At 37.2% G+C, this 9,046-nt stretch overlaps 1 pseudogene; it reads left to right on the top strand.

The window, feature by feature from the left end:
- The first annotated feature begins 2,172 nt into the window (after positions 1 to 2,172).
- Positions 2,173 to 2,269, top strand: LOC130016136 (uncharacterized; annotated as a pseudogene).
- Positions 2,270 to 9,046: the final 6,777 nt, after the last annotated feature.

The raw sequence follows: 9,046 nt of genomic DNA, 5'->3' as shown, positions 1-9,046 counted from the left end.
GTTGCTCTTTGCCACTGCTTCTCTTGACTTCTTGTCCATGAACTGATTCTGAAACATAACATACCTGAAATTACAGTACTCATGCCAGAGACAAGCATTGATGCATCTTTCGGTTTAGCATTCTTCAAGCTATTGGCACACAGGTGAGTAACATTTTTTTTTCCTACTGAGAACACAAAAATAGATATGCTGGTTTTCAAAGTTCTATCAATAGTCTGAGCTACCAATTAAGGATATATATTTTTAAATTTTTATTGAATATCTGTGAGATAGACCATTACAAACTATTCATAATTTGCTTCCTGTCATACAACGATCCAACATGCTTCTCTCCACTAGTGTAAATTTCCCACCACCAATGTCCCTGGTTCCCTACAACATCCCCCAACACCCTACCCCACCCCCAGCCTGTCTCTATGGCAGGCTCTTTAAATTCTTTCTCTCTCCTTTTAATTTTTTGCATTATTGTTCTCATACAGGTACTAAGAGGTCATCATGTTTGTTCAAGGAACAAAGCGATAATAATTAAAACAGCATGGTACTGGAACAAAGGCAGAGCCGCCGACCAATGGAACATCATTGAATATACTGACACACACCTTCAAATATATGTTCATCTAATCTTTGATAAGGGAGCAATAAATGTGAAGTGGAGCAAGAAAGACTTCTTTAACAAACGGTGCTGGAAAAACTGGACAGCGACATGCAATAAAATGGGCTCAAACCTCTACCTAACAGCAAGCACAAAAGTCAGATGAAAATGGGTCAAAGACCTCAACATCAGAACAGAATTCATCAGGTACATTGAAGACAAGGTGGGCAAAACCCTCCACGACATTGAAGCTAAAGGTATCTTCAAAGATAACATGCCACTGGCCAAAAAAGTGAAAACAGAGATGAACAAAGGAGACTATCTTAAATTAAGTAGCTTCTGCACCTCAAAAGAAACAGTGACCAGAATACAAAGACAATCTACAGAATGGGAAAGGATATTCACCCAATGCCTATGTAATAAGGGGTTGATATCAATGATATACAAGGCTCTGGTTGAACTCTACAAGAAGAAATCATGCAACCCCATCAGAAAATGGGATGATGAAATGAACAGTAACTTTCTCAAAGAAGATACCAAATGGCCAAAAGGCACATGAAAAATGCTCTTCATCACTTATCATCAGGGAAATGCAGGTACAACCAACAAAGAGATATCACGTCACACCACTGAAACTGACCCACATCCAAAAGAACAAAAGCTACCGGTGTTGCCGTGGCACTGGTTGCAGAGATCTTCAGCTGCCAGGTCTCTGCTCGGGGTGGTGAGGGAAACTCAACCCACCCCCTCCAAGGGGCCCCAGTGAGGAAAGCCAGGTGCGGCATCAGGAGACTGCCATTTCAGAGATATTTGGACTTAAATTTTGATCGAAAAGTACACATCATTCAAACAGTTGTATGTGCTTAGTAATAAAATATTACACACATGTTCAATCACCTAAGAAAGCTCATTCTGCTCAGAGAACTAGATTTTTAATTACAGGTCTGTTTTGCCCATGTGGAATGACTGAGAATCACTATGAGTAGATATAAAACTCACTATACACACAAAGATGCACACAGGTTACTTTGAGTCATCTGTGTTGTTAATGTGTCTGGGCCATTAAATTACATTGAGACCCTTTTTCTGTCCTTTACAGGAGCCTTATGAGTCTCACCTTCCCTTCAAGTTGAACTTGTAATAAAGTGGAATGAAATCATCAATATGCTTCTCACCTCTTCCTTCAGGAGAAAAATCCTACTTACTTTCAAGGTGGTCAAGGTGCGGACAACGTCATCCACCGTTTTCTGGAGATGTACACGGGACCGAGGTGAGAATAGCAAAAGGCTCCAGTTTAATTTTCTTAATGAAGATTTCAGGGAAGAGCATTAAACAACACTGATTCTCCATCTTCCAAAAGGATTATTTTGCAAAACTGATGCCCTGGGTATGGTAAAAGATAATATGGTAAAAACCATACTTTTCCTTCTGGGACATTAATGTTCTAAATTTATCACTTCAAGCTGCTTTGAAATACCTTCCTAGATTGGGAATCACTGTCTGCCATAGGAGTGAGTAAGGACAACACTCAAAGAAATCAGAAGAGAAAAATAGGGGAAAAAAATCAGCTCTTATACTCAGTTTGGCAACACATATACTAAAATTGAAATGATATAGAGATTAGCATGATCCTTACACAGAGATGACAGGCCAACTTGTAAAGTGTTCCATATTTTTGTTGCATTAAGAATTAACAGGGCTACTTTAAGCTAAGACAAGCCCCACAAGTACTCCAAATTTCGACATAAAGATAGCAAAAATCCCCATCACAATGATCTCTCTCAATGTCAATGGACTAAATGCACCAATTCAGAGGCACAGGATGGCAGGATGAAATAGAAAACTGAACCCAACATTCTGCTGCCTGGAAGAAACACATCTGAATAATCAAAGCAACCATGGGCTCAAAGTCAAAGGCTAGAAAATGATTCTTCAAGAAAAGAACACCTCCAAAAAGCTGCAGTGGCAATACTAGTATCAGACCACATGGACTTCAGGCTAAAGGTTATAAGAGACAGTGAAGGTCATTTCTTAATGATCATGGGATCTGTACATCAGAAAGAACTCACCCTCCTCAATGTATATGCTCCTAATGACAGATCAGCAAAATACGTAAAAACAACTTCTAATAGACTTAAAGAAAAACATTGATAGCAACACAATGCTAGATGGAGATTTCAACAGTACTTTCTCACTTCTCAATAGATCAAACAGACAAAAACTTGGCAAGAAAATATTTTATTTGAGGGAAGTAATAAACAATCATTGGTGTAGAGACGAAATCAAAGAGGAAATAAAAAGATTCCAGAAAAAATGACAACGAGGAACTACCAGAACTTGTGGGACAGAGCAAAAGCAGTTCTAAGAGGAAAGTTTATAGCTCCGCCAGAATTCAACTGGAAGAAAGAAAGGGCCTACAAAAATAACTTACAGCTCAAGATTTTGGAAAATGACCAAGAAAAGGAGTCCAAACTAGCCAGGAGGAAATAAATAATAAAACCTGGAGAAGAAATCAATGAGATATAATCCCAAAATACAATTCAGAAGACCAACAAAAGCAAGACATGGTTCTTTGAGAAAATAAATAAGATCAATAAACTACTAGCAAGACTCACAAAGAAGAAAAGAGAAAGAATCCTAATAAACCGAATCAGAAATGCAAAGGGGGACATCATAATAGAAACTACAAAATCCATAGGATCATCAGAGATTATTTTGAGAATATTTAAAGCAGGAAATGAGAGAATCTTGAATAAATTGATAAATTACTGGATTCCAATTACCTCCCAAGGCTGAACCAAGAATATTTTGAAAACTCGAACCCATCACTACAAGGAAATTGAAATGATAATCAAAAGTATCCCCAAAAACAGGAGCCCAGGCCCAAATGGATTCACTAATGAAGTATTTCAAACCTTTCAAGAGGACCTACTGCCAACATTTTTTAAGATTTTCCAGGAAATTGAAGAAACAGAAATACTCCCAAACAATTTCTATGAGAAAAGATCACCCTGATATTCAAATCAGACAGAGAAACCACAAAAAAGAAAATTACAGACCTATTTCTTTGATAAATACAGATGCAAAGATCCTCAAGATTATACCAGCAAAGAGAAATCAGAAACTCAACAAAAGGTCACACTCTATGACCAAGTAGGTTTATCTTGGGGATGCAAGGATGGCTTAACATTCTCAAGTCAATCAACAGAATACACCATCTCAATAAAATAAAGATAAAAATCATATGATAATATCAATAGATGTAGATAAAGCATTTGATGAGATCCAGCACCCATTCATGATGAAAAACTCTCAACAAAATGGGAGTCGAAAGTACTTTCCTCCATCTAGTCAAAGCAAATTACTACAAACCCACACCAAGCATTATTCTCAACGGGGAAAAACTAAAGGCTTGGAGAAAAATCAATGAGCTAGATTCCCAAAATACAATCAGGCACAAAACAAGTTACCCACTCTCACCACTCCTATTCAACATAGTACTTGAAGTATTTGCCATATGATTTTGGTAAGAAAAAGATATCAAGGGCATCCAGATAAAAAAAGGAAGAACTCAAGCTTTTACTATTTGGAGATGACATGATAGTATTCTTAGAAAATCCCAAAAAATCTACCAAAAAGCTCCTGGGAAGAATAGATTTGTTTACTAAAGTAGCATATTACAAAATCAATATCCAATAGTCCATGGCTTTCCCAAATACTATTAATGAAAGAGAAAAAAGAGATAGGCGAAAAACAAACCCATTCACAATAACCTCAGAAAATCAAGTATACTAGAATCAACTAAAAAGGTTAAGGACCTATACCAAAAACACTCTACAAAACACTACTTCATGAAATAAAAGAGGATATGAGGAAATGGAATCACATCCCATGTTCATTGATTGAGAGGATTAACACTGTCAAAATGGCAATACACCCCAAAGCGCTATAAATATTTAATGCACTTTCTATAAGGATACCCATAACATTTTTCAAAGAAATCGATTAAACCCTCTTGAAACTCATACACAACAATAAACTCCCATGATGAGCTAAAGCAATCTTTGGTAAAAAGAAGAAGGGAACACCTTCCCCAACTTCAAACCCTACTAGAAAGTCGTAGTAATCAAATTAGCATGATATTCAGATAAAGAGAGTCCTCAGGTCAATGGAATATAGTCAAATATCCTGACGCTGGCCCTCAGATTATTATTACCTAATGTATCATAAAGGCTCAATAAATATGAAGTTGAGCAAGGAAGTCTCTTCAACAAGTGCTGCTGGGAAAACTGGTCAGCAACATGCAAAAAAAGTTTAACTCAGACCTCTTTATAGTGCCAGGCAGAAAGTCAGATCAAATGAATTAGAGACCTCAATATCATACCTGAGTTCTTAAGATATATGGAGAAAAATGTGGGAAGATCCCTCCATGACATTAAAGCTAAGGGAAACTTCTAGAATGATACACCACTGACCAAGGAAGAGGAAGTGAAGATAACCAAATGAGACTACATTAAACCAAGAAGTTTCTGCAACTCAGAAAAAATGGTGACCATGATAAAAAGACAGGCCTCATAATGGGGGAAAATTATTTATGCAATACCCATACAATTAACCCCTTATTGTATATAACCCAAGATATATATGGCACTGGTAGAACTTTATGAGAAAAAGGCATCCAACCCCACCAAAACATGAGGAGAAGAAACGAACAGAAACTTCCTCAAAGAATAAATACAAATGACCAAAAAACAGAGGTAAAATTTTCTACATCACGAATCATCAGGGAGATACAAATCCAAACAGCAATGAGATATCTCACACCACAGAGATTGACACACATCAAAAAGAACAAGAGCAACCAATGTCAGCATGGAAGTGGGGAGAAAGGGTCTCTTCTTCACTGTTGGTGGGGATGCCGATTGGTTCAGCCTTTTCGGAAAACGATATGGGTATTTCTCAGAAAGCTACAAATTGAGCTTCCATGAATCCAGCAATACCACTTTGGCAATATACTCCCAGGCCCCAAAACACACAGCAGAAATGCTATCTGCACTTCTATGTTCATTGCAGCACTATTCACAATAGTGAGAATCTGCAAACAACTTGTATGCCCAAGAATTCTCAATGATTAGTTAGAGAAACTATGGTATATCTAAACAATGGAATACTATGCAGCTGTTAGTGAAAATGAAGTTATGAAGTATGCTTATAAATGGATGTACATGAAGAGTATCATGCTGAGTGTGATGAGTCAGAAGGAGACAGACAGATATAGTATTACATTCATTTGTGGGATATGAAAAAACATAAATTTAGATTAATACCTTAGGACAGTAGAAATAAGGGCCAGGATGATTGGTCCACTGTTAGAAGCCTACCTTATGGGCTGGGGGAGATGGCAGTTGGGATCGAGAAGAGACCACTATGACAAAGATAGTTGGAAATGATCATGCTGGAAAAGAACTGTGAAGTGAAAATAGGTAAAGGAAGAAACATGGTAACCTATCAGTTCCTGTCTTGTAAACCATGATGCCTCAAAAGGGAGAGATCGGTAGATAGGTAGATAGGTAGAAGAAAGGGAGAGACAGGGGGCGGGGGTGAGGAGAGAGAGATGGAGTGAAAGGATTTCAGGGGGAAAACTGGGGACACTGTAGGTGGGAAATGTTCACTGATGGAGCAATGGGTCTTGGAACACTGTATGACTGAAACCTACTCATGAACAGCTTTGTATCTCTTTATGTCCCAGTGATTCAGTCAATCACTCAATGGTGATTCAGTCAACCAGTCATGGTGATTCAGTCAATCACTCAATCAATAAGTAAATAAATAAAAATCAACTCTTTGGACCCAACCATACCTAGAGGGTACTCCAGCTTTATAGGTACATGAATCAAGTATCTTCTTAGTTTAAAATGAGTGTGGTATGAGTTTGTCACTTTCAAACATAAGAATTCTGATTAATCACCATGGAATGTTTGTTTAATATAATGTTTTCTGAATAATTTTTATGAGACAAGATCTGTGAATAAAACCTTCAAGTGAAGAAAACGACATTCAATTATTTCTGTCACTTATTTATTTATTCAATTATTATTATCGAGAATAGGATTCAGGTGAGAAAACAAGAAATATTTTACTTATAGCATGAACCTCTAATGTCTGGACTGCAAATTTCTAACATCTTTAGAATGGCTATAATATAGCTAGTTCTGCTTGAGAAATAATTGACTTCTGTCCAATATTCTGAATTTTGCCTTATTGTGTGGCCTGAATAAGTACTTCTATGAATAGAAATTATTAATTATCATTAGAACCCACTTGAATGTTAACAATAGTGTGATTTATATTTTAATCTAATTACTTTTTCTAAAAGAGATAAATTTGGATGTGGCAGATTGAATCCAATTGAGTCCTGAAGAGGTCAGGGAGTAAATGAAAATTATAAGAAGAATTTGATGAATTGGAGGAGGGGAAGGGCTTAAAGGCCAACATATTTCACCACCTGAATTTAATAAAATTTATTTATTACATTCTCATAATGAATGATAGCATCACTTGGTACAGTAGTTCAGGCGAAATATAGGATTTTTCTAAGAAAACACACACACGGATACATGCACACACACTCATTATCTTTCTCTCTCTCTCTCTCTCTCTCTCTCTCTCTCTTTCTTACTCACACATGCATGCATGAATTCTTGTAAACTCAACATTCTCACACAATAGCACTCATAAACACACACACTTATAATCTCTTCCCATTTTTCCACCCTCCCCTGCAGTCCACACCACCCCTGATCCCTATCTCCAGCTACTTAAATACATGCTACCCATCTACAGTTTTCATCCAAGCAATTCCTAAAGAAACAACAAAAGTGTTCATGTGTACAGATTTACTCATTTTATTTTTCCTCTTTTATATACCTTAGGCATTCAACATTTTAAAAACGCAATCCTGTTTATTATAGAATATACCACTGCCACTACAAGCTACTAAGAGAAAAATAAATTATCAAAGAAGCTACACAACAGTCCTCAATTTTCTTGTTTGGTATCAATTAACCTCTAATAAGTTTTATAATAGGTTGGGTCCAAAATGCTTCTGCGTGTCAGTATTTCCTGGGGCACTATCTTGAGAATCCAAGTATGGAAACCCTTGCTCATAGCATTGTCACTCCCGGTGTGGGTGTGGGCAGCAGCATTGATGGTACCTGACCACTTTTTTTTTTATGCATTGCCTCACTTTTTATTCTTTTAATGCTTATTACTGAAACACCATGAGGTACAGTTGTAGACTTACAAATTTTTGTGCTTGGGTTTCAGTTATACAATGATCCAGTACCCATCCCTCAATCAGTGCCCATTCTCTGTCATTTATATATTTTTTTAATTTTTGTTAGTGAAACACCATGAGGTATAGTTATAGATTTACAAATTTCTGTGCTTGGGTTTCAATTGTACAATGATCAAATACCCATCCCTCCACCAGTGCCCATTTTCCACCACCACGGGTCCCAGTGTCCCTCCCACCCCCTATCCCCCCATCCCACCATGCCTTTGTGGCAGGGCATTCCCTTTTGTTCTCTCTCTCCTTTTGGGTGTTGTGGTTTGCAAAAGAGGCATTGACTGGCAATCATGTTGGTCTATACTCTACTTTCAGAATGCTTCTCCAATCCTGGGAGGATCCTCCAAACACCCTTTATTTGGTGCTCCTTACTCTATATGAGTTCCCTTTCCCCCTAGAATGTGTGGCTGGATTCCAAACCATGGAGCAAAACTCCTGGTATTAATCTCACTGGCCACTTTTTGAATGAAAGCTGGTGTCTCTGGTTCCATGCCAAACAATTTAAACAAGCATCTGCAATAAAGGTTCCCCACTTATTTTGTGAAATGAGAGTCTTTCTTAAGAGCCTTTCAGACTGGAGTGATAGCTCACTGGAACGACTGTGGACTTTGCCTGTAAAAGAAGCAGACTCATTTCCTGGCACAACATAGAGCAACACTGGAAGAGACCCTTGAGCCAAAGCAGCACCAGAACATGACTGGATGTGTCCCCAAAGAACCAATAATCATCAGAACATCTAGTTAGAGTAACCGTCAACAAAATAGTGCCTCTTTTCTCCATTCATAATACTCAAAGTTCTGACTGCAATATCATTAAGAATACTAAATAGTTCCTGTAAATTTTATTCTTCTTCACATATATTTACTCTAAAATAATTTATATTTCGTTTTAAACTACAGGTAAAAAAGTAAAATTATAACTTTTATAAAAAATTAAAAATAACGCCTATACATAGCCAGGTAAGACTCAAAAAATAAAAAAGCAAGCAAGCAAGCAAGCAAGCAAGAAAGAAAGAAATTAAAACTTAAAAACAATGTTGTTTCCAGTGCTAAGGATCAATCACAGATCATCATACAATGGAAGGCAAATTCTGAATCACTGAGTTA

Source organism: Sorex fumeus, unplaced genomic scaffold, assembly GCF_029834395.1.
Source record: "Sorex fumeus unplaced genomic scaffold, SorFum_2.1 ptg000146l, whole genome shotgun sequence".
Classification (NCBI taxonomy): Eukaryota; Metazoa; Chordata; class Mammalia; order Eulipotyphla; family Soricidae; genus Sorex; species Sorex fumeus.
The sequence above is the reverse complement of the archived record's forward strand: the minus strand, read 5'-3'. Positions and strand labels throughout refer to the sequence as shown.